Source organism: Trichosurus vulpecula, chromosome 3 (assembly GCF_011100635.1).
Source record: "Trichosurus vulpecula isolate mTriVul1 chromosome 3, mTriVul1.pri, whole genome shotgun sequence".
Lineage (NCBI taxonomy): Eukaryota > Metazoa > Chordata > Mammalia > Diprotodontia > Phalangeridae > Trichosurus > Trichosurus vulpecula.
In genome coordinates, this window is record NC_050575.1 from 211,957,137 (window position 1) to 211,983,415 (window position 26,279).

General features: G+C 38.4%; 1 protein-coding gene and 1 pseudogene across 2 annotated transcripts in view; one reads left to right on the forward strand and one right to left on the reverse strand.

Moving 5' to 3' along the window:
• The window catches only part of BABAM2 (BRISC and BRCA1 A complex member 2), a 597,459-nt gene that overhangs the window by 148,562 nt on the left and 422,618 nt on the right, over nt 1-26,279 (forward strand). The gene's annotated exons all lie outside the window — the stretch shown is intronic.
• Nucleotides 1,980-24,958, reverse strand: LOC118841219 (annotated as a pseudogene).

Here is a 26,279-nt window from a genome sequence, read left to right on the forward strand (position 1 = left end):
GTTTATCTCTTCTGGTCTTCCATCATGTATCACCAAGTGCCCTTTTGACAGTTTCATCTAGATCTCTTATAGGCATCTCAAATACAGCTTATCTAAATATGAACTCATCTCTTTTTCCTGTCTTTATCCCCCAAACTCATCTTCATCCAATTTCTCTATCAATGTTAAGGGTACCACTATCCTCCCAGTAATTTAATTTTGCAACCTTGGTATCATCCTCCATTCTATACTCTCACTCATTCCACATATCACTCTCCGCCCACCTCCTCCACCCCCATCTTGTTATTTTTACCTTCACATTATGTCTTATTTATGTAATATTACTTCTTTTTGCTCACATAGCCATCACCCTAGTTCAAGATCTCATCTTTTTCTTAACATCTTAACTATTATAATAGCTTTCTGGTTGAACTCTGCCTCAGGTGTCTGTTTCTCATTCATCCTCTGCACAATTACCAAGCCGATTTTCTTAAAATGTAGGTCTGACCATGTCACATACCCCTTCACCCCCTCCCACCCCCCATTCAGTAAACTCCTATGTCTTCCTGTTACCTCCATATAACACATAGTTGACAAAATGAATGGAATTCTGTGGCTTCCTTTTGAGCTGGGGCATGAAGGAATTTTCTTGCTCTCCTGATCAGAATAAGCTAGATAACTCCCACTCACCTCTCTTTCCTCCTGAATGGACAGTAATAGATAGGAACAAATGTTCATGAAACATAGAATTTGGGGGAAAAAGTTTTAGCCTTTGGTAAGTGATTAAAAGCTCTCTCTACTTCAGTTTCTTTAAGCAAATTAGAGATTTGGAGCAACTAACTTCTAAAGTCTTCCCACCTATGAACTTGTATGATCGTTTGAGAAATAAATTGTGAAAAGTCTGTGGAATGCCTGGCTATAGAGTCCTAGCTAACATGTAATCATTCTCATGATTTTTAAAGTTGCAACACATTTCTCTCCATATATTACTTTATTAACTTCTCTCATGGATTATTAAGGAATTGAAACTTTTCATTACATTAGTATTCTGAAGAAAAAATGTTTCCTTTTGGGATGTTGAGGATTCAAGAAATGTTCATATATGCTTTTTATAGTTTCCCTTTTTCTACTATTTGTAGAAATAGTGTTGAGCTATGTTGTGTGCACAAAGATATAAGAGAAATATAACTTCTATCGTACATGTTACATGTCCCAGTACTTTATGTTATGGCGTAAGAGCAGATGACTAATGAATCTGCTCAGAAGTCCTTTGTTTCATGTATGAATGAATGAATGAATTAGTGAATAAAAAACTTAAGTACTTACTCTATCCTATCCACTTTGCTAATACACTGGTAATAAAAATAGAAAAATGAGACAGTCCCTCCTCTCAGGGAGCTCACATTCTAATTGGTTAGGTGTGTTCAATTCTAGGTTTGGTGGAAAGGTCCATGGTGAAGCTATAGGGTGGATGGGAAAGCCAGTTATCCTTAGAGTGTGTTGGCAGGAGAGATGTCAATGCCCAGAGGTCAGCAGGGAGGAGCAGTAAGCAGATGGTAAGGACTGAACAGCATAGTGGCAGGGTAGATAATAAGGGTCAGTGGTTCTCAATCTTGCCAGATAAATAAATTGGGAACTCCCTGCTTAGCAGAGTAGCCTGAATGCTCTCCAGCTGGGTTGATTGGAAGAACCCAGGCCATAGAAGAAACATGTTTACACATGATAAGCCTTTCCTTCTGTGTGCTCTTAGCTTATGGGATGTTGTGAAGAAGAGATATAAAGCACAAGTATCCCCACTGATCTTTTATTTAAATTTTATTCATTTTAAAAAACCCAAACAATTTATTTATACATCTATTATGAGAGCTGGAAAAGGAACTTCATTTAAGAAAAAAAAGAAAAAGAAAGCGATGTATGATATAGAGTCTTGTACAGAAGAGGGAAAAGACAAGTCACAAGAGGGGAAAAGATACACACACACACACACACCTCAGAAGAACTCAGAAGAGGTAGATAGATATGATGGTAGAAGCTTTTGGAGGAAAGAAGCTGGGCAGCCAAGGTCCAGGATCTTTGCTAGTCATCTGCTTCATATAGGCTTCCTGCAGATACTTTTTTTAAAGGTTATGGGTTTGTCCAGAGCTTGGCAGCATGTGGATCCACTGGATTGTCGATATTACATTCTCCCAGCAAGTTTTAGATATAGAGTATGATAGTTCTGACATCTTACGGGGCTGTTGTTGTTCAATTGTTTGTCATGTCTGACTCTTTGTGGCCCCATTTGGTGTTTTCTTGGCAAAGATATTGGAGTGGTTTGCCATTTCCTTCTCCAGCTCATTTGACAGATGAGGAAAGGAGGCAAACAAGGGTAAGTGACTTGTCCAGGGTCACACAACCAGTAAGTGTCTGAGGCTGTATTTGAACTCATGAAGATGAGTTCCCCTGATTCCAAGCCCAGTGCTCTATCCACTGTGTCACCTAGCTGATCACCTGTCTTTGAAGAAGACCATGCAGATGCTGTCTGTGTCCACTTTGGTATGGTAAGAAAGTGTGACAGACTTCATAGTTGGTGCATTGAGAAGTAACTTGTGTAATTCTAGTGAGAGCTTGTACCTCAGGACTTCATATACTATTCCAGCTGCCTCATGGATGGGCCCAACCCATTTAAAGAAATTGACTTAAGGAAGACAGAAATTCCTTTGTCTGTAGATATCATTAAGGTTGATGATTCCTGCTTTTGCCTCTCTAGGGATCTTTTCCCTGCCTATTTCCTTCCATTCTAGTCTTGGTCACCTTTTGGGTGATGATGGTAGCTAGGTCATGATTCTGAGAGGCTATTGGGGAAAGGATATACCAGGTGGCAACTGCTATAAATTCTGTTCTTGCATTGAGCTTTCTGGAATGAATCATACAGGGATGACACAATTTAAGCAAGATTAATAAAAGCCTGTCTTTTCATTGTTCTTCTAATGAAGTCCTTTGACTTTCCCTTTTTAATTTTAAGAGGTTTGTGTTGATTGTTAGGATTTTGTTTAGGCTTACGTAGTGATGTTATATTACTAGTTAAAGGCTATTAAAAAAGTCTTTCAACTTATTTTGTTATAAAACTTGGATGCCTATAGATTTGAGCACATTAAAAAACAAAATACTATTACAAATTTTGAACCCAATTCCAATGTATGTTTTTTCCAACATTTTGAAAAGCAGAAAACCTTAGCTTAAAAAAAAAAACAGTTTCAGTGAAATTCTCTGCATCCGGCTGATATTGCATGCCAAAGTACAGCCCCCACAGAAGTCTTCAAGAGCCAAGATTTTTAAACTTACAAATAAGCCTATGAGGAAATTGCCAATTCAACCTTAAGATCATCCAGTGAAATCCTTCGTAATTCATAATTGCAGTCTTGAATTGATTCTGACTTGGATAGGTATTACTTTCCAAAGTCAAACCTCTCTTTCTCTTATAAAATAGATTTAAGTTGTTAAGATGGTGAAACAGATGAAATTACACCTATGCAAAACATTAAACTTCTTTCAGAAGTTTAAAGCTGTTTCCTGAAATGAGAAAGCATTGACGCAACATTGTAGTAGACAGTGTGCTATACCTGGAGTTAAGAAGGACTGGGTGCAAAGCCCCTCTCTTTATTGTTGTTTGACCATAGGAAAGTCATTTGCCTTTCTGAGCCTCAGTTTCTTCATCTGTAAAATGAAGGGGTTAGAATAGATAACCTTTCATTATCCCTTAACTTTCTAAATCTGTGACCTGTCATCCTATCAATGAGTTTTCCCCATGAACACTACATGTATATGCTAGATGGCTACTTTTTATTGGTAATTGTAAGGAAGCATTCCTTAAAAGACAGTAGAAATTTGTACTTTTCCATTCCATACTTATGTTATTCTTTGTATAGCAATGATATAAAAACAAATGAAAACCAAAATTTCCCTTAATTGTACCAGTTGAAGGCAAGGACAGTCTCAAAAAGTAAAAAGTAGGAAATATGGAAGTCTTGTAATCTTGGCACTTGAGAGGACTTCAGAGGTCCACTCAATCCCTGAGCAGGAATCCTCTCTATATTGTCCAGTCATTGTAAATTATATACAGCAACTTTAATAAAAATTAACTAATCTTTTGCTTTCATTTAGATCCTTTAGGATACCTGTTTCAGTCAGTTGATGGAAATAGTTTGAAATAGGCTATTGATTAATGGCTAATGTTTATATGGATACTTAAGGTTTATAAAACACTTTGTCTTTTGAAAATAAATTTTTATTCATATCCTTTTTTTTAATCAACAGATTTTCTCTCAATATCTCTCTCCCTTACATTTCTTTTTTGTTATTATTTTGGTTCAGTCTTTGTTATGGTTGTTCATAGGATAATAGAATGGGCCACATTTATCATTTCATCTAGTGTAGTCCAACCTCCCTAATTTGAATTTACAGAAATTCTTTTGAAAATCAACAAAATACCTCTTGGTAGAATGCCTCTTGATCTTAAATATTTGTGTTAATTTGCTGTGTATCTTGGATGTCAGAATTTTTTCAGATATTTCATGCAAAGATTTTTTCCCCCAGTTTTCCTTTTTACCCTAGATGTATTGATTTTATTCATGCAAGAACTTTATAATTTACATTGTCAAAATTGCTTATTGTCTCTTTCATGATCTCCTACATCCCTTGGTTAAGAATTTTCCCTCTAGTACTTGTTGTAAAGTGCCTCTTTCCATTCTTCTCTAATTTTTTATGATGTGAACTTTGATATTTAGGTTGCCTACTGTCTTTTTACCTGACTCTTCACTTCCCAAATATCTCTGTCTTTTGAACTCCATTGCCTTGATGGGCAGTAGTTATGAAAACATCACTTAAGATCTTCATTTCCCCTCCTTTCCCTCTTTCTCTCTCTTTTTCCTACCACTTCCTCTTTCTCTACCTCTTCTTCTCCTCCTCCCAACTTGGACTTCTCCATACTCCAGAAACCTTCTCATCCTGGAAGTTGCCTTTATTTTGTGAACTTCTCACCCAGAAACATCTCTTCACCTCTTCTGCCTCATCCTGTGATTAGTTGGAACCTCCATTTTGTACCCATGCTAGCCCCATGCTCACTCTTTTTCTTCTCTTATGGAGTAATTTCTAAGTCTTTGGTCTGCTCATGCCCCCACATGGGTACATTCTCTTACTTCCCTCTTGCTTTTTAACTCATTTTTATATATTATCTTCCTTATTTTTATATATTATCTTCCTTAGTACTGTGTGTGACATATAGTAAACACTTATTAACTGCTTGTTGACTTAAATTCCTTTTTAAAAAGTATTTATTAATTAATTTATTTTTAGTTTTCAACATCATTTCCACAAGATTTTGAGTTCCAAATTTTCTCCCCTCCTCTCCCCTCCCCCACCACCCCAAGATGGGATGCATTCTGATTACCCGTTCCCCCAGTCTGCCTTCCCTTCTATTGCCCCCCCCCCATCCCCTTCCCCATTACTTTTTGTTGTAGGGCAAGATAGATTTCTATACCCCATTGCCTGTATATCTTATTTCCAAGTGGCCTGTAAAAACAGTTTTTAAAATTTGTTTTTAAAACTTTGAGTTCTAAATTCTCTTTCTTCTTCCCTCCCCACCCACCGTCACTGAGAAGTCAAGCAATTCAATATAGGTTATACATGTGTAGTTATGCAAAACATTTCCATAATAGTCATGTAGTAGAAGACTATATTTCCCTTATCCTATCCTACCCCCTATTTATTCTATTTTCTCCTTTGACTCTGTCCCTTTTCAAAAGTATCTGCTTCTGACTGCCCCTCCCCCAATTTCCCCTCCCTTCTATCATCCCCTCCCCCCATCACCTTCCCCCCTACTTTCTTGTAGGGTAACATACCCATCAAGCCAAATCCTGTGAGAGTAAGGTTCACTCATTCCCTTTCACCTCCTCCCTCTTCTTTTCCATTGTAAAAGCTTTTTCTTGCTTCTTTCATATGAGATAATTTACCCCATTCTATCTCTCCATTTCTGCTTCTCCTAATACATTCCTTTTTCATTCCTTAATTTTTTTGATATCATCCCTTCACACTCAACTCACCCTGTGCCCTCTGTCTATATGTGTGTTTGTGTGTGTGTGTATATATATATTTAAAGATGTGTGTGTGTGTGTGTGTGTGTAGTTATAGATATATAGTCTGATGAGTTATAATTTTCTTCTTTCCGTGTAGGGATGTAAACAGTTCAACTTTAATAAGTCCCTTATTATTTCCTGTTTACCTTTTCATGCTTCTCTTGATTCTTGTATTTGAAAGTCAAATTTTCTATTCAGCTCTGGTCTTTTCACTGAGAAAGATTGAAAGTCCCCTATGTCATTGAATGTCTATTTTTCCCCTGAAGTATTATACTCACTTTTGCTGGGTAGGTGATTCTTGGTTTTAATCCTAGCTCCTTTGACCCCCAGAATATCATATTCCAAGCCCTCCAGTCCCTTGATATAGAAGCTGCTAGATCTTGTGTTATCCTGATTGTGTTTCTACAATACTCAAATTGTTTCTTTCTGCTGCTTGAAATATTTTCTTCTTGATCTGGGAACTCTGAAATTTGGCAACAATATTCCTAGGAGTTTTCCTTTTGGGATCTCTTTCAGGAGGCGATGGGTAGATTCTTTCAATTTCTATTTTACACTTTGGCTCTAGAATATCAGGGCAATTTTCCTTGATAATGTCTTGAAAGATGATGTCTACGCATCTTTTTTGATCATGGCTTTCAGGTAGTCCAATAATTTTAAAGGTATCTCTCCTGGATCTATTTTCCAGGTCAGTTGTTTTTTCAATGAGATATTTCACATTGTCTTCTATTTTTTCATTCTTTTGGTTCTGTTTTATAATTTCTTGATTTCTCATAAAATCATTAGCTTCCATTTTCTCCATCCTAATTTTTAAGGAATTATTTTCTTCAGTGAACTTTTGGACCTGCTTTTCCATTTGGCCAATCCTGCTTTTTAAGGCATTCTTCTTCTCATTAGCTTTTTGTACCTCTTTTGCCATTTGGGTTATTCTTTTTTTTTAAGGTTTTATTTTCTGCAGTATTTTTTTGGTTTCTCCTTTAGCAAGCTGTTGACTTGTTTTTCATGATTTTCTTGCATCACTCTCATTTCTCTTCCAAATTTATAATTTGCTTCTCTTACTTGATTTTCAAAATCCTTTTTGAGGTCTTCTGTGGCTTGATACTAATTCATATTTTTCTTGGAGTCTTTGGATGTAGGAACTTTGACTTTGTTGTCTTCTTCCGGTTGTATGTTTTGATCTTTTTTGTCACCAAAGTAAGATTCTGTGGTCCAAGTTTTTTTCTGCTGTTTGCTCATTTACTTGACTTTTGAGCTCTCTGTCAAGGTAGGACTCTGCTTCCAGAGTGGAGAGTGCACTGTCCCAAGCTTCAGGGATTTTGTGCAGCTGTTTTCAGAGCTACTTCTAGGCACCCATAACTTTTCAGTTCTTCTAAGGTGGTATGATCAGCGGAGAGGAGAAGAGAGGTGTTTACTCCTCTCTTGGCCTGTGTTCTAGTCTGTGACCTCAAGCATTCTTTTCTGCCTTGGAACTGTGAGGAGGATTCCCTTTCCACAGCTGCCACACCAGCGTTTCTCATCATCCCAAGTCCACCACCCAGGACTGTGACCCAGATCCAAGCAGGGCAAAGGAAGAGAGTCCTGCCTCAGCACCACAAAGAGATCCCTGCAATCCCCCTATGATCAGCTGCTGCCCCCCCTCCCCCATTTGTGTGCCCAGAGCTCCAGAAGCAGCCACTGCCACCACCACCACCTCCACCACCTCCACCACCTCCACCACCACCACCACCCCAGGGCTGGGACTGGACTGTGCTCTTCTCTCACTGAGGTCCAACAGAATTTTCCTGCTGACCTTCTACATTGTCTTTGGCATTTGTTGGTTGAGAAGTCTGGAAAGCACTACAGCTGCCAGTGATTCAGTCCCCTGATGCCTGCTCTAGCCCCATCTGTGCTGGCGTGACCCACAGTGGACTGTGCTATGCTCCCAGCCCAGCGTGATAAACCTTTCTTGTCTAGCTTCCAGGTTGTCTTGGGCTGGACATTTGTTTCACTCTGTCATTTTGTGTGTTCTGTAGCTCTAGAATTTGTTTAGAATCATTTTTTTAAAGGTATTTGGAGGGGTTTGGAGGAGAGCTCAAGGAAGTCCCTGCTTTTACTCTGCCATCTTGGCTCTGCCCCTCAAATTAAATTCTTTGACCCTTTATTGTATGAGTCAGAGATGAAGAAAATGATGTCACAACCTTTGTGGAGAAAAGGCTAGTCATCCTAGCTACTGCCAACACCAACTGCAGATCAACTGCCACCTATGGGCAAATGGGCCCAAGAACCCTGGGAACACCAATGTCTTCAGACCACCCGGCCATGCTTACAGCCTGACCCCACAACCATTAACTTTTGACCAACTGTCACTGACGTGGCAGGTGGACTAACTAGTGGAATGCAGTATCTTCTCTTTTCTTGCCCTCTTTCCATTCTAACACTTGTAGGCATCATTTCACAGATCAATGCCTTTTTGAAACAGGGCCTGTCATCCCAGGTTCCACTACCACTAGCTGCTGACTAGTTGCTAAACATGTGAGCCCAAGAGCCCTAGGAACAATAGCACCCCATGGACCACAGACTTTATAGCCAGCTCAGCCACCTTCTGAGGGAGTAACACTTGAGGAGATATGACTGATCTGCTGCTTCAGGAGCTTCAGCCACATATTGGCCTCCTCAATTTCTGTAAAAAACTCATGAATAAATAATAGAGTTTTCACCACCAGAGTCCTTGGCACCTTCAAATAATTCAATGGATCTGATTTTATTAATGGAAATAATATTAAAGAACCCCTTGTACCCTAAGGACCATGGCATCTTTCCATCTGGTTTAGCTTCCTTCCTATATGTTTTACCTTCTCCTGATAGTTAGAATATTAGGTATTTGAGAGCTAGTGCTCTCCTGTTTTTCTATTTGTGTCATTAATGCTTAGTGCAGTACTTTGCACATAGTGAACGCTTGATGGTTATTCATCCGTTCATAACATCCTGACATATATAGAGCTTAAAAGCTTTCTATAAATATCAGTTTTAATGTTATTAATTATATAGATATATAGAAATTGCATATTTTGACAAAAGCATTATAATTTGATTAAATCTAATTTTACATTATCCATACACTCAGATACAAACACAGACTCAGGCATAATAGAATCCTGCTTTGTAATTTGGAGGCATTCTAGGACAGTGTGTAGTCTAGGGCTCATTGGGTGCTAAATAAATGTTGATTGGGGTGGAATTGAGTCTATTTTGATTGTATTATAAATATATAGTAATTATGGTAAATAGATTTCCTACAGAATGCAGTATAACAGATTTCACTGAACAATAAGAAATCATAAACTGCATATTAATGGAATATGATCATCAATATTCTATGAAAAAACCTTTTTTGTATTTATGCATATATGTGTATATACATTACATATGTGTGTGTGTATATATATATACATATATATATATATTTACATCCAACTTATATATACATGTCTGCCTCCTAAATTTGGTGAAATCTTTATATATCATTCTGTGGGAACTTTTTTATCCAACCTCTCTGTATAGATACAGTTCAGTGCTTATTGATATTCATTAAGTATTATAGGTATGTGTATATATATGTAGTTGTATATATACACACACATATATATACACACACATATATATACACACACGTATAGATCTCTGTGTATATATAGTCACATGCACATACATTTATATCTCTTTGTGTGTGTATGTATATATATATGTATAGTCCATATCCAACTTTAATCTAGTTTAGTTTTGCCATAAAAACCAATATGGCACAAGCATAATTTGAAGAAATTTGACTAAAATGTATTGAGGGGAAATTGGCTACAAAGCAAAGTGATTTTGGCCTCAGACTATAGTGATACTGGCACATTATACTATCTGTTTCCTTGTGAGAATTCCAAGATTATAAGAAATTGCTGGCTTAGAGGCAGCAGCTTGTTAGTTTTCTGGAAGCACATTCACAAAGTTTATTTGGAAAAAAAAAAACCCAAGATCTTTTTCAGGTCCCTTGAACTGTGAGTACATTTAAATTTGATTTTATGTAGTCCTTAGACTCAAATTATTCAGTCATGATTATTTGTTTTCCTGTCTGTTAGAACAAGGAGAGTAGCCTTCTCTGTTCCAATAAATATTTGAGAAAACGAAAGTATTAAATAAAATGGCAAGTTAACTTTGTGGCAGTAGTCCTGGTTCTGTACAGTTCTATATGGTTGCCTTGCCTACCTGGGAAAGAGAGGAGAATCTTAGTCTCCCTGAATCAGTCACTTGACCTTGCTTCAGGCCTTCTACACCTCTAACTGTTTGCCTTGCCCCCTCCCTCTTTGGGGTGGGGGGTGGTAATTCCTCTCTTCTTCTAGCTTTACATTTCTACCTGAGATACTAGGACAACTCTACCCTGAGAATGAACCTCTAGGGACTATGAAAACCTATCAGAATGCCATCCTCAATGATTAATCTACTTTCCACCCTGTCCTACTTTTCTTATTTCAGAAATCCTGAATCCTTGCTTTCATTGTTCAGAACTTGTTCTCTATCCCACATTGGCCACTCCCTCATTCTCATCTGCCTCAGCTGAACTCCTCAATGTGCCACCTTAAAGTTACCCCACCCCCCACCCTTCTTTTCCACTATGCCCTCTAGAATGTCTACTCCCTAGGTAACAACCTTTTTTTTTTAATCTTAAAACCTTTTTTTTTTTCCCCATTCATTCCATCTTATCATATCCATTGAGACCTGGCTCCCTTCTAATGGCTTAGACTCCTTGGTCACCCATTCTAGCACTGGTTATTCTTTTCCTCATGCCTTCATTCGCCATGGTGTGGAAGTCAGAATACTCCTTGCTCCCATTGTCACCTTCAAGCTTTCTTTCTACCACCATTGCCCAGTAACTGCTCCCAACTGTACCCCTGGAGGAACCAATTCAAACGTTCACTGTCTTCTTCTGTTGAGTCCCTAGCCACCTTATGTTAAGACTTGTCTTTGCCTGCCAAGTCTCCCTCTCTCCTTTACCTTTGCTCCTCTACGTGTGCTGCTGAACAAAATAGTGAGAAAAATCACAAAACCATGATGATTGAATCTGCTACAGATTTATACATTATGTAATCTCAACTGGGTCCTAATTGTAGCAAGGCAATGCTTTTACACCCCCTTAATCAATTCTTTGTCCCAGCCACCAAAATAACTTTTTAAAACCTTTTCATCCCTCCTCAAACCTTTCATAGCTCCCATTTCTCTCATCCTCTCAGCGAAGAATGTTGCTTCATATTTCACTGAAAAAATTAAAATCATTCTCTGAGAGCTGTCTCATATTTCCTCCTCATATTATTCATATTCCTCCTACCATTATCTCCTACTTAACCTCTGTTTCATATGAAGAAATGGCTTTTCTCCTTGCCTAGGCAAATCCCTTTACATGCACAAGTCATCTCATTCCATACAGAAGATTGCTTCTTTAGTGAACCTACTCTCTCACTAATCTTTGATTCCCTGTTTTAGGGGTAATTCCCTACTGCCTAGAAACCCATCCACATCTCCCCCCACTCAAAAAACCTTCACTTGATCTATCCATCCCTGCTAGCTATCATTCAATCTCCCTTTTCTTGCTAAACCCCTGGAGAAAGCAAAGCTGCCTACAATAGGTGTTTCTACTTCCTTTCCTCTCACTTCCTAACTCTTCAGTCTAGCTTCTGACTTCATCATTCAACTGAAACTGCTCTCTCCAAAGTTACTAACCGTCTCTCAATTGCCCAATCTAATAATTTTTAAAATTTTTTAGTCTTTATTCTTCTTGACTTCTTAGCAGTCTTTTACACTGTTGATCATTTTCCTTAATCAGGGATGGGGAACCTGTGACTTCGAGGCCACATGTACCTAGTTTCTTTCTTCTTTGTCTCTGTTTCTTTTTTTTGGGCCACTACTTTCTCAAAGCTCTCCTTCTACCTGTCCAACTGCTTCTCAGTCTCTTTTGTTTGTTCTTCATTCTGGGTGCTCCTACTAACAATGTATGCCCCTCAGAGCCTCTGTCCTGAGCCGCCTTCTCCCTCTATACTCTTTTCATTTGGTCATCTCATTAGCTCCCGTGGATTTAGTTATTATCTCTGTGCAGATGATTCTCAGATCTTCTTATATAGCCCTAACCATTTTGCTGACCTCCAATCTTACATCTCTAACTTCCTGTAAGACATACCGTACTGGAGGTGCTGTAGACATTTTAAACTCTACATCTCCCAAACTCAACTCATTTTTTCTCCCAGATCATCCCATCTTCCTCACTTCTCTTTTACTGTCAAGGATATCATCATATTCCCAGTCATCCAGGCTCACAATCTAGGTGCTGTCTTCTACTTTTCTCTCTTACCCCATATCAAATCTCTTGCCAAGTCTTGTGAATTCAACCTTTCTAGTATCTCTCGTATGTACCTTACTTTCTGCTCTGATATTGCCTCCAACTTCATATAGGCTCTCACCCATCTGCTAGACTGTTGTACCAACTTTCCGATTAATTTCTCTGTCTCGAGGCATTCTTTAATCCATCAGTCCTCAACTCAACTGTTAAATTGATTTTCCTAACACTTAGGTTTGAGTATGTCATTTTTCTATTCAGTAAACTCCATTGATCCCGTGTTTCCTCTAGGATCAAATATGAATTCCTCTGTTTGGTTTTCTAATCCATTCCTAACCTGATACTCTCTTAACCTTCCCGGTCTTCTCACACCTCTTCACCCTTTATATGTTTTCTGAGATCCATTGACACTGGCCTCCTTGCTGCTTGTTCCTGCATACTGCGCTACATCTCGTGACTCAGTGAATTTTCCCTGAATGCCCTCCAAGTCTGGAATGCTGTCTTGTGTTTTTCTGGAATACTTATAGTCTTTAACTTGGCTCCATTTGACCTGTCTTCAAGAGCAATATGTTTTGCTTATTTGGAGATCATATTTTCTTTTAATGATACTTCTTTTTTGCTTCTCTTTGTGTACTTTCATGTATTTGCGTTTTTAATCAAATATTCTCTCTTTTGTTTCTCTGGTGAGACTTGCCACTGTACATTCTAGTTTTTCTCTTCTGCCAACGATTCTTTCATAATTCTTATTTCTCTTTTGAAACCATTCAAGAACATTCTGCTGTGGTTCCAGTCTCTCTTTGGAATCCACAGGTTCTTCTGCTTCATCAGATGTTGAACAATTTTTGTTTGTCTTATAATATTTATTCATACATATCTAGACTCTTAGCTTATCTGGAGGTCACATTCCATTGTGTTATTAATATTTTTTCATTTGGTTAATCGACTTATGCTTTGAGGGCTTTAATTGCATTTTCTTGCTCATGAGATATATAGTTATTTCAGTCTTTTGTGCTTATATTCCTTTATTGCTCACCTTTTGTGTCCTCCTTTAATTTGAAATGATTTCACTGAGGTCTGGACCTTCAAGTAATCTCTGTTTCTATCTGTGTTGGGTAATTCATGATTCACTAGCTTGAATTTCTGCCCCATGTGAGGTCTGGGGGATCAGAACTGGCCCCAAATAGATTCTGGGCTGTTTCCCTCAAGCTTAGTAGAGTGCCACAAGCATGGCACATGTGCCGCTCCTCAGCTCTGTTGGACCACCGAGTGTTGCCATACTGTTGTATTTTCCTGGCATTGGAAAGAGTGAAGGTAGTGTAGAGTTGAGTTCTCTTGCATGCTTATGAGTAGGCTTATGCAAGTCTGCTGTTGGAGTAGTGGGTGGTGAAAGATAGGGTCTTGAGTGAATATGTTAGGAGTTAGAGATTATTAGCCTTCTTATTGTTAGTTAATTTTTTTTACCATCATTTTTACCTCATTTAGATTCTTGTTTGCATAGACAGTAGAGATAGCTAAAAATTATTTTATCTGTTATGCATAATTCCTACTTTTACAAAGGATTGAGAGGTCATGAGAATCAGAGAAAGTGCTTCTTCTACCATCATGCAGTCATGGGGTATGGAAGTTGTTTGGACACTGGCATGCCTCATCTCTTTCTCTTATCTTTTCTGACTTCAAGTCCCACTTGAAAACTCACTTTCTCCAAGAAGTCTTCTCCAAACCCATTCATTGCAAGTCCCTATCCTTTAGGTTTATCCCCAGATTATCCTTTCTATATCATGTTTTTGCATGTTGTATCCCCTTTTACACTATGAACTCCTTGAGAATAGGGACCTTTTTTTTCTTGAGGGAGGACATTCTTCATATTCTCAGTACTTAACATACTTCTTGGCACACAGTAGGTGCTTATTAAATGCTTCTTGACTTGATGTGACTTTATTATATTTCAGCCTTTTCAGATCATAAGATCGTAGTTTTAGAGTTAGAGACCTTTACTGAAAACTCATCTAGTCAAATTCTGTCTTTTCCAAATGAGAAAACTTAGTCTACAAGGATCATGTAGTACTAATTACCAGATTCACTATTTAGTCCTCGGTCCTCTTATTCCAAATTCAGCTCTCTTTCTAATGTACCATTCCAGATATAATTTATATTATTTTATCTAGTGTTACATTCTAAGTGTTTTAACTCTCATTTTAGATGGAAAATTTCAGCACAGCTTTCTTTTGGAGGTCAATGAGATCTATATCTCTTGTTCACAAGTCTCTTTGTGGGTGGCTGAAGTGGTGTACAGAAGTAGATCAAGTGAAATAAATGTGTTGAGAAAAATTGTAAGGTTAGAGTATTTGATAGGATGTGAATATGCATGTTGACATCTCCTAGTATGGGGGCAAGGGTTAGGGAAGATCAAAAGAATGTGTGCCAGTCACTGAACTCATTGGTAAAAGAAGGGGAGTGTCCTGGAGATCAGTAAAAAATTCTGACTGGGTGGTATATATGGATTTGAGTGAACCTCAAGGTTAGAGAGCTTACTCAGTTGAGTGTTGGAGGAAGAACCTGGACATGACAGTGGAGAGCAAGGAGTATAACAATTCTCCCACCTTGATCACTGAGTCTGTGGTATGAATCAAAGTGCAATCAGTGCTGGAAAGGATGGCCAGGGAGGCTGTGTCACAAGGAGGGAGTAAAAAACTTTAAGATGAAAGTAAGCTTGTTGCCTATAGAGTAGGCATTACATAGGGGACAGTAGAAGAGGTGGGTACATTTTGAGTGGGTCATTGGGTAGAAGGTGTGGGTTGACAGCCATTGGAATTAGTGATGGGACATGGCAGGCTATGGAGAATGTGTTTTGAATGATTACCTTTGGGGTTCAGAATAACTGAGATGGGGAGAGTATGACAGGTGGAAACTTGTTAGTTGTTGAGGAAAGAATTTAGATAGATTTTTCATTTTTCATTCCATAAGGGTTTGGCCTGCGAGTGGAGTTCTTATAGCTTGCATTTGAGAAGGGATTTGATTCCAGGTCTTTCTGGTTCCAAATCTTTGCCGTATTCTCTATGCCCTAAATTTAGTACATTATGATCTAGAGAGTATTGATGTTTTTTCATTTAGAACCAGTTTTAAAATTAAGATTTATAAATCCTGAGGCTGAAGAAAAGAGGTTAGATAAAATTATGTTTAACCTGCTATGTGTCAGTAGGGGTTTATTGTTGCATCTTTCTCACTTCCTCCTCTAGGGCTCATCCTGTTGGTTGGTCTTTATACCACCCCAGGCATCTAGAGATATTTTCTTGCTTCTGACTTGGAATCATTTTAAGTGCTTAATACATTGTTGTTGATTGATTAATTGAATTGAGCACACTTATTTTTCTATTTATTAACTATTTCCATTAAGATATAATGTTAGGAAAGATAGTTACATTGGACATTTAATTCCATAGGAACAGTGCTATAAATGAGAGTATTTTCTTCATTAGTTAAATGTGATATGACATTCATTTCAGTATTGATAATGTTAACTTGAAAGTACATTGGTTGGGGATAAAGTTATACAAAATATATCTGTATTCCATAAGTAATTTGATTGATGTAGGGTACAGGGGGACCTCCCTTGTTTTTCACATTACATTTGTTAATATTAGGTAGTCTAGGATTGCCTTCACTTATTTTTTCAGTAGCCATATTACACTATTAACATATTAAGATAATTTGGTGGAAAAAAAATCTTTTCAGAAGATCTGGGTTGACATTTCAAATAAACCTCTCTGAGTCTCATTTTCCTTATTATCTTAAAGGTATTGATAATAATACATTGTCTGCTAATAGAATTATCATGAAGGTCTGTATGGAGGGTGCTTTGGAACTGTTTATAAAGAGCTAATACAAATGTGAGCCTTTATAGTTAACTAAAACCTCTTAAGTTTTTTTTTATTTTGTTTTATATGAACTTCATGAAAGTGTTAGCTAGATTTTATATATTTTTAAGCATGGAACTTTGTATTTTTGTCTCTACCTTGACAGTGTTAGTCATAGTTTTAACTACACCCTTAAGCAGAGGACCTCTGAATTTCTATCTGTAGTCTTGACCTTTGGTTTGAGCTTCAGATCTGTATCTTTGCCGACAAAACATATATCCCATAAGCATCTCAGAGTTAACATGTCACATCAAAACTGAGTTAATTACTGTTATTTATAAAGTTACTCCTTATTATCTCATACTTATTAAACATTTAAAAAGAATAATTTATTTCTGTGTGCTGTGCATTTCTTTAGGTATAAGCTCCCTGAGATCAGTTCCTCTGTCTTATCAAAGCTAAATCAGTATGTAGCATAGTGTTTTGTACACAGTATTCCTTAATAAATATTTGTTGAATTTAATTGAATTTTTATCAGTTGAGTTTGGCCCAAGAAGTAGCAAAGCATAGTCTATAGAGAACAAGTTTTGAAATGGGTAAACCTAGGTTCATGTCCCACCACTGGCACATACTGATTAAGTGACCCTCAGTAAAACACTTAATCTTTCCATGATTGCAATCCTCTTAGACCCTGATTTTCTGAGAAGGTGCCAAACTGCATGTGTAAAGACAGTATCCTCACTCAGGAATTCCCTATATCAGTGAAATCACAGGTCTAGTTCCTATCCCTTCCTTACTCCCCTTACTCCCCACCCCTTACCTCCAAGTTGGTCCGTAGTGGAAAAACCAAGTGAATAAAGATTATCTATTTCCCATATTATGACATACAGTTGAATGCATAATATAAAAAACTTCCGAATATGTTTATTATCCAGGATCCACATGGACAGTGAGTTGGGCCCAGACTTAAGCTGAAAAGGGATTTACTATATTGCTTTCAGAAAATTACAAAGCTTCTTTAATGATCCTGAAATTCTCTCAGAAACAAAGGGTTGTCTTTCATTGCCAGCATTCTGACACTTTTGTGTGACTTTGAGATACGGTCACAGAAGTCTGAAGAACTAAAAATGACTATCACACAGAGGACAGTACAGAGGAGCATTGTGGTTGTGAGCAAATTGTAGCACATAGCCAGTGAGGAGTTTCATAGAACAGGAATAATAAAAGATGTCATCAGGGAAGTATAGAGAGAAAGAATTGAGTTGGTCATGTGAGGGCTAACAGGTGAATAGCCTGAGTGTTCTATTGGTATCTTCTTTATGTCAAGACAAATAAAAAACATTATTCCATTACATTTGGTGGACCTCCTGTGATGTATTTATAGGAGAACATGATTAAGAGTCACATAAGGTGGAGAAGCATAGATGGATTGTTATCTTCATCTTTAATGGGAAGATCTAAAGAGATTAGATTACAGATACATTATAACATTGGAGAAATTTTATCATTGCCAAAAGGAAATCATATATGCAAATTATTTCTGCCCCTGGTTGAAGCATGTAGCCTTTTATCATTGCTTCTTATTGAGGATGATTGTAAAATAGATTTCCTTATAGATCTTTATGATTTGATTAGGCCTCCAGTATAGCTTAGATAAATCATTACTTTGATGCAAGAGAATAGATTTTACTGCAAGCACCTTTTCTATAATTTTGTGAGTTCTGTTATGAGAAAACTTTGGTAGCTATATGTTATTTGGCTACGTGATCTGTATATGTACTTTGTAACATTTGTTCATAATTTGGAATGCAGTTGGATAGAAATGTAGGATTGTAAAATTTTGGTGTTTGAGACAATCCTAGAGATGACTGACATTTTCTAATGAAAAATGGAAGCCTGTAAAGTGTTTGCTGTAGCTAAATGATTGCAGTTAATTTCTTGTAAAGAAACACAGAAGCAACTTAAAATATGATCATACTGTTGTTTCTTGTAGTACAGCCAGGAAAAACAGTAACAAGCTGTCTTAAAAAAAATCATATCCCTGGATGATATTCTAGCAACCTGGAAAATTTAAATATATCTCCAGGAAAAAAAACCAGTTTGTATTCAGTTAGAACTCATATTTGCTAATTTTTTTTTTGTTTTTGCAGTTACCTTTTACTCCCAAGGACTATATGGTAGTAATGGAGATTCTGAGTGACATCAGTGACTTAAACTGAGAGATGTCAATACTGATTATATAGATTCCCAGAGCAAAGACTAAATATGCCTGAGTGAGGGATGATTAAACCATACTCTCTCTAGTCTGTTCTGGAATTTATAACAATATTAACAAAAGGAATATAAGATTATATAGACAAACGTTTGTAAAAGACAATGTCTACATGGTTCTTTAGCATTTTGCTACATAAATGGGCTTTGGCTAAGAATGATATCATATGTGCTATACAAAAGGATAATTCTACATTTAAAAGAAATCAACTTCAACAAAGTGCTGCAGTGGCCACAGAAAGGAGGCAATCCATTACTCTTCAAGAGTGAGCTAACTTTCTAGTTTTCAATAATTCTGTGGTTTATAGGTTTGGTGCTTTTTTATAGGCTATAAAGAAGACACTGCTACTACCTGTTAAGTATTTGTCTTTTAAATGCTTCCAGACAGAATAATTTTATTCTCTTTGGACAACTGTTTATTCTTTTATTCTGTCTCTTGTCCTTTTTCAGGGTATGGAATATATTTAGGGTAAAATCTACTTTTTACTTTTACTTAATAATTAAAGGAAGCTGTACTCAAGAAGTGGGGCTTTAAATTTATTTTGAATGAATTGAAGGAGTTCCTCTCTGGACAGTCAGAGGTTGTTTTAACTGATGAATGACTATAGTAAGAAGTTCACAGTTGAAATTGTTTAAAGGGGGCTAATGAAAATTTTCTTTGATATGAATTCCAGTAGAAGTTGGAGAAGTTGGGGCAGGGATGTGTTGGTAAATATTAGCAGTGGTGGGAAGGGAGTGATGGGAAGTCTTGTAATTAAAACCCAGTGCTAGAGATGGGGGGAGTTTCATAAAGAATATATTTTTACTAGGTATAATGGCATATGAGGAATCTATTAACATTTTGAACTGTTTAGAGAAAGGAAGTAATCATAGAAATTAATTTTGGTACCTTTCCCAGGTCTCATACAGGTTCTATTTGGTTGACCAGTAGAGGGAATTAGAAGTGATTATGATGAGAGTCTACATTACTTCTTTAGAAATAGCAAATCGGGGGGCGGAGCCAAGATGGCAGCTGGAAAGCAGGGACTTGCTTAAGCTCTCCCCCAAATTCCTCCAAACTCCTGTAAAAAATGGCTCTGAACAAATTCTAGAGTGCAGAACCCACAAAATAGCAGACGGAAACAGGTCTCCAGCCCAGGAGAGCCTGGGAGCAGAGCGCAGCCTAGCGTGGGCCGCGCCAGGATAGACCAGACCGGGAATCAGCCAGCAGAACAGGCCCTAGGGCCATGAATCATTGAGCTGTGGCAGTTACCAGACTTTTCAACCCACAAATGCCAAAGACCACTGAGAAGGTTAGTGGGAAACTGTGGGATCGAGTTGAGACTGGTCCAGCCACCAGCCCTGGGGAGGAGGAGGTACTGCAGTGATGGTGGTGGCAGCAGCAGGAAGCTCCTGAGGCTGCCTCCAGAGCTCCAGTGTCAACTGCATCCCAAGTCCCTGGCTCACACAGTGGGAGGAATCTAGCAGCGGATCAGAACAGGAGTACAAGGAGGGCTCTGTGGGCACAGAGGCAGATTCTCTTGCTGTGCCCTGCTTGCATCTGGACTGCGGTCCTGGTTGGTGGTTCTTGGGGGAGGAGGAATGCTGCTGGGACAGAGCCTGGGGTGACTGCGGAGCAGAAGTAGCTCTGAAAACAGCAGTGCTTGGACCCTAAAGCTTGGGACAAAGTACTCTCTACTCTACAAGCAGTCATACACTGACAAAAAGCTCAAGGGTCAGGTAGATGGCTGGGAACATGAACAGGCAGCAAAAATGAACTCAGACTCAAACTCAAACTCTAGATATCATATTCCAAGCCCTTCGATCCCTTAATGTAGAAGCTGCTAGATCTTGTGTTATCCTCATTGTGTTTCCACAATACACAAATTGTTTCTTTCTGGCTCCTTGCAGCATTTTCTCCTTGATCTGGGCGCTCAGGAATTTGGCAGCAACGTTCCTAGGAGATTTCTTTTTGGGAACTTTTTCAAGAGGGGATAGGTGGATTCTTACAATTTCTATTTTACCTTCTGGCTCTAGCATATCAGGGCAGTTTTCCTTGATAATTTCTTGAAAGATGTTATTTAGGCTCTTTTTTTGGTCATGGCTTTCAGGTATTCCAATTATTTTTAAATTATCTCTCCTGGATCTGTTCTCCAGGTCAGTGGTTTTTTCAATGAGACATTTCACGTTGTCTTTCATTTTTTCATTTCTTTGATTCTGTTTTGTGATATCTTGATTTGTCATAAAGTCACTAGGTTCCATTTGCTCCTTTCTAATTTTTATGAAATTATTTTCTTCAGCAAGCTTTTGGACTTCCTTTTCCATTTGGCCAATTCTGCTTTTTTAAGGCACTCTTCTTCAGGTACATTACCTCCCCTGATTCTATTTTCCAGGTCAGTGGTTTTTCCAATGTGATATTTCATTGTCTTCCATTTTTTCGTTCCTTTGGTTCTGTTTTATAATATCTTGATTTCTCATAAAGTCACTAACTTCCACTTGCTCCAGTCTGATTTTTCAGGTGGTATTTTCTTCAGTGGTCTTTTGGACCTGCTTTTCCATTTGGCTAATTCTGCCTTCCAAGGCATTCTTCTCCTCACTGGCTTTTTGGAGCTCTTTTGCCATTTGAGTTAGTCTATTCTTTAAGGTGTTATTTTCTTCCGTGTTTTTTTTTTCAGTCTCCTTTAGCAAGTCATTGACTTGTTTTTCATGATTTTCTTGCATCTCTCTCATTTCTCTTCTCTATTCTTCCTCTACTTCTCTAACTTGCTTTTCCAAACCCTTTTTGTGCTCTGAGACCAGTTCATGTTTTTCTTGGAGGCTTTTGACGTAGGCTCTTTGACTTTGTTGACTTCTTCTGGCTGTATGTTTTGATCTTCTTTGTCACCAAAAAAGGAATCTAGAGTTTGAGTTTGAGTCTGAGTTCATTTTTGCTGCCTGTTCATGTTCCCAGCCATCTACCTGACCCTTGAGCTTTTTGTCAGTGTATGACTGCTTGTAGAGTAGAGAGTACTTTGTCCCAAGCTTTAGGGTCCAAGCACTGCTGTTTTCAGAGCTACTTCTGCTCCGCAGTCACCCCAGGCTCTGTCCCAGCAGCACTCCTCCTCCCCCAAGAACCACCAACCAGGACCGCAGTCCAGATGCAAGCAGGGCACAGCAAGAGAATCTGCCTCTGTGCCCACAGAGCCCTCCTTGTACTCCTGTTCTGATCCGCTGCTAGATTCCTCCCACTGTGTGAGCCAGGGACTTGGGATGCAGTTGACACTGGAGCTCTGGAGGCAGCCTCAGGAGCTTCCTGCTGCTGCCACCACCATCACTGCAGTACCTCCTCCACCCCAGGGCTGGTGGCTGGACCAGTCTCAACTCGATCCCACAGTTTCCCACTAACCTTCTCAGTGGTCTTTGGCATTTGTGGGTTGAAAAGTCTGGTAACTGCCACAGCTCAATGATTCATGGCCCTAGGGCCTGTTCTGCTGGCTGACTCCCGGTATGGTCTATCCTGGCGCGGCCCACGCTAGGCTGCGCTCCACTCCCAGCAACGTGCAATAGACCCTTCAAACCAACCATCCAGGCTCTCCTGGGCTGGAGACCTGTTTCCGTCTGCTATTTTGTGGGTTCTGCACTCTAGAATTTGTTCAGAGCCATTTTTTACAGGAGTTTGGAGGGATTTGGGGGAGAGCTTAAGCAAGTCCCTGCTTTCCAGCTGCCATCTTGTCTCTGCCCCCGACATTTGTCTTCTTATGTTTATAATTTCTCTTTCGAATCATTCTGTACTATGTTGTTATTTTTCTGTGTCTTTTTTTGATTCCACAGCCTCTGTGTTTCATCAGGCATTGCCTTGATTTCCTTTGTCTTGCAATATTTATAGAAGTTTGTATTCTTTTTGATGTTTTCATATTTAGCCTTTCTTCTAATTTTAGTATTTGTTCCATTGATTTATTCACTTATCCTCCAGCTTTTTAAGAGCATTTTCTTCCTCTTGATATATTTGGAGTTAACCTTTTGAAAATAAATTCATTGCCCTTTCCTTTCTAACTTTTCCACTCTTTTGTGTATATACCTCATAGCCAGATTCTAAATCTATATCATCCTCCTTTCATGTTGGGGGGTTTGCTTTTCCCAGCTTTCTTCCTTGCCCTAGATTAGGTAGCATTATCTCACATAATTATTACATACAAGTAAACATCTATATGAGCATGATGGAGGAATGGGGGTACCAACTGGCTATTCAACGTCGTTCTCATCTGAACTGGGTAAAGAAAGGAGGACACGCACACAGAGTTCAGAAACACATTTAATTCAATAGGGAAATAGGGAGAAGAGGCAACTAGAAGGATGGTAGATTAAGAGAGAGATTAGTCTTAAGCAAAACAAATGCCTTCGGATGTACAAAAATGTTTATAGCTCTTTTTGAGGTTGCAAAGAATGGGAATTTGAGCCTGTGGCCATAAATTGGGGAATGGATGAACCAATTATGATATACAAATCTGATGGAATACTGTTGTGCTGTCAGAAATGATCGAGAGGTTTGCAGAAAAACCTGGAAAGACTTATTTGAACTGATACATAGTGAAGTGAACAGAACCAGGAGAATAATTTCTACAATGACCATAAAATAGTAAAGGGAAAAAACTTTGAGAGAATTAGGTACCCTTATTAGTATAATGATGAACCATGATTCTAGAGGATTAATAATGAAATATGCTACCCTCCTTCTGATAGAGAGATGAAAGTCTCAGAGTTCAAGACAGATTTTTTTGTACATGTCCAATAAGGAAATTTGTTTTGATTGACTACACATTTTTATTATTTGCGATATATTAAAGTAATGGGAGGCAGGGGAAGAGTCTGGAGTTCAGAACATCACCAAAGATGTTGTCAGTATAACATAGCTTTCCAGTGATGAGGGTGTCTATGTAAGAATTCTGGAAGGACTTAGGAGGAAGATAAGATCCAAGAGAAATTTCTACTCAAAATCGACATTTGAGATGAAGGACAAGATTGAATCAAAATCCACCTAAGTGTTTAAGTGTGAGTGACTAGGACAGTGGTGTCAGAATGACTTTTTTTGCCTCCTTGTAACAGTCTTTAGTCTTATGATCTTGTTCTGACCTTGTTATGGATATAAAGGATTGTTAGCGTTTCTTTCCCAAAGGTTTTGAAATTAGGATATTCCACAGGGCTCTTTTCTGTTCCCATTCTCTTCTGTTTGAGATGAATGACAAGTCCAAGAAACATAGTTTCTGGGTCATTGTAATGTTAATGTAATGGGAAGATCTTTCCTGTCCACTAATGTGACCTGCACTGAGCCTGAGTCACATGGATACCTGAGCATTAGTCACATGGAACTTGACAATTTGATGGAGGAGGAAGTGAGAAAGTGAGACAGAGCTAAGAGAGAGAGAGGCAGAGCAGTTAGTGTCAGTGAGGGAGAGGGGAACTTTGCCTAGGGAAGCTGGTTTGTGGGGAGACCTGATGGAGGGAAGGCTTGAGCATGGTAGTGCTCCCTCCATTGGTAATGAGTAGAAACTTTTTTGTTGCCATGGTGGATTTGGCTTTCTGTTATCTGAATAAATATCTTGGTTTTGCCTTTGAGGAAGAGAGTCTTTTATATTTTGCTGTTCAAACCTGGAAATATGCCTGCATATTCAAAGCAGCTGCTGTATCACCTTGGCAATATGGTAATTAATAACCAATTCATTAATTAGGCTAGTAGATAATAAATTGAGGTCAGTGGTTCTTTTGGAAACCAAAGACCAGACTTGGAGGTGGCTTGGATGTTTAAATATCTTTGGAATAGGGGGTGTCCCTGAGGGTGGATACCAGTGCTGATTGGTTAACAATTAATGAGAGAATGAATATTATAATGAGAGGTGAGCTTATTCTAATGAGGGGCCTGGAATTGTGACTGATCAGTCCCTGGACCAAGAGACTCATCTCAACCCTGACAACTCCTGCTTCAGGCAATCTAGACAAAGGGATCCACCTCCACCTAGTTTTACCTCAGTAGAACAATGGGCTGGAATTCACCTAGATTAGCTCCTTTTTATCCTTTAGTCAGAAATAAGCTCTCTCAGTTGGGTGGAGTCCAGCCCAAGATTGAGGAGAATTTCTTGTTTTTTGCCTTGTTCTTCATTAGGAAGTAAAAAGAGAAAAAACTCTCCTAATAACTGACCTATTAATAATTGGTTATTAATAAAAAAGAGAATCTTTGCATTCTGTATGTAAAATTAGTTATTAATATAATAAGAAAATAATTATTTTCTCACCTTTGTACTATTTCATTTGGTGATCTCATCAGTTCCCTTGGATTCAGTTATTGTCTTGATACCAACCAATGCTGATTTCTGTGTGATCCCCAGTTTCTTATCTTCAGCTATCTGTTGGACATCTTGAACTGCATGTTCTGTAGGCATCTTAAATTCAACATATAGATATGAATTCATTATCTTTCCCTCAAAACTCTATCATCTTTCTAACTTCTCTATTACTATTGAGCATATGGCCATCCTCTCAGTCACTGAGGCTTGCAACCTAGACATCATTCTTGACTCTTCACTCTCTCCACTCCCCCTTATATATCTTACTGATTTTTGTAATATCTCTCATATATGCACTCTCTTCTTTTCTGACACTGCTTCCACCTTGGCACAGGTCCTCATTGCCTCAGGCATGGACTGTTGTAAAAGCCTGCCACAAGTCCCTGTCCCACACCATTCCCCAGACCCCCCATCTAGTTCCTTCTTCACTCTGCTGGTAAAGTGATCTTCCTAAAGAACAGGTCTAACTGTGTCACTTCCCTGCTCATTATTTTTCAGTGGCTCCCTCACACCACCATGATCAAATATGAAATCCTCTGATTGATATTCAAAGCCATTCATAACCTGCCTCCCTCCCTACCCCATCTTTACAGCCTTCCTAGGTTATACCTTTTCCCTTTCCCTCCCCCAATCCATCATGAACTTTGTGAAGCAGGGACATTGGCGTTCTTGTTATTCCTCTGGACGTTTTCACTGACTTTTCCCCATTATAAGAAAATCTCATCATCCTCATGTCTACCTCCTAGCTTCCCCGGCTTCTTTCAAGTCTTAGGTCAAATCCCACCTTCTACAGCAAGCTTTTCCTGATTTCCCTTGATCCGAGTGCCTTTTCTCTGTTGATTATCTTGAACTTACCACGTATGGAGCTTGTTTATTAATATTTGTTTGCTTGTTGTTTTTCTCATTAGATGGTGAGCTACTTGAGAACTAGGACAGTCTTTTGCTTTTCTTTGTAACTCTATCAACTAGCACAGTGCCTGGCACATAGTAGGTACTTACTAAATGTTTATTGGCTGATAGAATATCCTGCATTTGGTTTCCTATTGTATACATTTATTGTCGTACTTTACCTCCTTGTTCTGTTATTAATTATCAGAGCCAGAATTCAAACCCAGATTCCTGACTCTTAACTCTATTATCTGTTGTCATGTTGTAACATTAAATAATGTGCTAGGAATAAAAAGACAAAAATGCCATAGTTCTTGCCCTCAAAAAGTTTACATTTTACTGGAGGGACACAATGTGAAGTAAATACAAGATTTTCTTTTTTTTTTCTTTCTCTCTCTTTTTTGCTTTTTCTGGACTAGACCTGTGATTTCATTAGTTTGAGGAACTCATGATGGAAACTCTCTCTGATGATGCCACTCAGCCACAACCCTGCAGCTTAGCAGCTTTAAGGGGTAATAAATGCTAGGGG